We start from the raw sequence: 2,095 nt of genomic DNA on the forward strand, positions 1-2,095 counted from the left end.
GGGTCTTGCTTGGCTAACACAATGATGCAAGCGAGAGAGACCTATAGACAGAAACTCATGAACCTGGCCCTGGAGCTAGGGACACCACCCTATTTGCCTGGGGCTGACTTTGTGTCTTTGGAAACGCACACCTGTAAGGAAGTTTTATGAACATACACTCACCAGCTGCTTTAAACACCTTTGGAATGGTGCACCTCCTGTGTTCATCTTGGCATTGAACTGAACAGAATCTTGGTTAAATGTCATTCTTTGGCTTTAACCCTGGTCACTCTTTCCCAGGCACCGGATCATGAACGGCACATGGGAGGATCCAGACCCTTCACACCCAGCATGCTTTGCTTGCCATCGCCTCCACATCGCCCTTCGGAAGAACGCGGCACCTGGTCAAGCTCCTCTGAGACCTTTCAGGAGAGTCCTGAGAGGTGAGGTGCGGATGAATGATAAGGAACTGAGGCCACCATGGGCAGGAAGATATAGACGGCAGAAACAGCAAGGGCTGTTCATTTTACTTGTTGGGGTTTGTCCCCTACTAGATCTGGTATTTACAGAGTTTCATGTCTCTATAAATCTGATAGGAAAGTGCAAAGCAAAAACAAAAAACAAACAACAAACGAACAAACAAAACATTGTTTCCTGTTCTCCTTTTAAATTAAAAAAAAAAAAAAAGCTTCTGTAAGTATGATACCCAAAATAGTTTGATTCACTCCCATAACATTTTACAGTGTTCTCACATATTTAATAAAAAGTACTTTTGCATAAAGTAGAGAACCATTGAAAAAGAAAGAAAAGCACAGAATAGGACTCCAGTGCAGCCAGAGGTATGACCCTGAGCTGGGAGCTTCAGAGTCCTGCAGTGCTGAGGAGGAGGGTGCGGGGAGACGTGGTCCTGGTTGCAACTGAGAGAGGAGGCTCAGGAGAGAAGTGTCAGAGAGACACGGGAGCCTGTTTTCTATTAGCCTGTGATAAGCAGAGTGAGGAGCGTGCCCACTGTGACTGCCAGGGCCCTCACCCCTGCCATCTGAACTGTGGCCACCATAGCCACCAGCCACGAGAGACACCTGCCGGCCAAGAAGCCACCTCTTGGCTCCACTGGGATTGGGACTGGGCCACCCCCAAATCACCAGCGCCAGCTTTCCCAGCTGCGCCTGAGCCTGGACCGGCCACCATCTGGCCACAGCCGCCAGACTCCGGAGTTCGTGGAGCAGAGGGGACAGCCATCGAAATTCCTAACTAACATGAGAGTGACAGGGCAGGGCTACAGTGAGGCTAAGCTTGGCACAGATTGGGTCTGCCTCTGGGGTCTGCCCCTGGCTTGCTGTGTGACTTGCTTCCGGGTCTGGAAAGTGAGGACAATGGCACCGTGTCATGGAGTCAAACAGGGTCACAGGGAGACAGTCCTAACACAGTGCCCGGCCTAAGGTGGCTCGCTCAAGGCTAGTCCCCTCTCTGGTTAGGAAAGGGTGGGAGGCCAGGGCATCTTCTTCCTGGGGGAGATGCCTCTGAGCTCAGTTTTGAAAGAGGAGTTAGAAATCTGCCTTAGCAGGCAAGGGAGAGGCCAGCTGAGTCACGGAGAAGAACTTGTGCAAAGGCCCCGAGTTTCAAAGTAACCCTGTGTGTTCAGAGACCCAGAAACAACTCCTGGGAGGAGAGGGCACAGTTGAAGCAAGCACCTAGCGACAGGCGGGGCTGCTCTATGCGAAACGCCGTTCGGGTGTCTCCATCACACTTACATGCTTCCTACCCAGCCTGGCCAAATCAAAATTTGCCCGGAAGCCAGCCCCACCCCTAAGTGGAATTCTTGTCTTCCTCCCCTACCCCAGCGCTCAGTAAATCATGGCCATGTGAGAGCGTCACTGGGTCAGGTCCCCACAGCACCGTGTTTAATACAAACTGTGCCTCATCAATGAAATACAAATCTATACGAGATTTGCCCCTGTGAATTTGGAGGGCAATTCCAAACAGGAGTTGTGAGACATTTAGAACAATGGTGTAACTGTTGAATTTGGCATCCAGCCTATGGGTTCTGGAAGGAAACATTCATTTTGGCTGTTTTTCTGAAGATCAGAACATTGACTTCTAAGCCTGCCTCCCTGAC

At 50.6% G+C, this 2,095-nt stretch overlaps 1 protein-coding gene and 1 long non-coding RNA gene across 2 annotated transcripts in view; one reads left to right on the forward strand and one right to left on the reverse strand.

Annotated features, from left to right (window-relative positions):
* LOC105516655 overlaps positions 1 to 586 on the forward strand; it is a 7,051-nt gene extending 6,465 nt beyond the window's left edge. Inside the window, exon 2 of the long non-coding RNA XR_001002524.1 lies at positions 280 to 586. This is a non-coding gene — a long non-coding RNA (uncharacterized LOC105516655). The remainder of the gene's footprint in view (positions 1 to 279) is intronic.
* Positions 1 to 2,095, reverse strand: part of FAM69C (family with sequence similarity 69, member C) — a 21,217-nt gene that overhangs the window by 13,722 nt on the left and 5,400 nt on the right. The window lies entirely within an intron of this gene.

Source organism: Colobus angolensis, unplaced genomic scaffold (genome assembly GCF_000951035.1).
Source record: "Colobus angolensis palliatus isolate OR3802 unplaced genomic scaffold, Cang.pa_1.0 Scaffold287, whole genome shotgun sequence".
Classification (NCBI taxonomy): Eukaryota; Metazoa; Chordata; class Mammalia; order Primates; family Cercopithecidae; genus Colobus; species Colobus angolensis.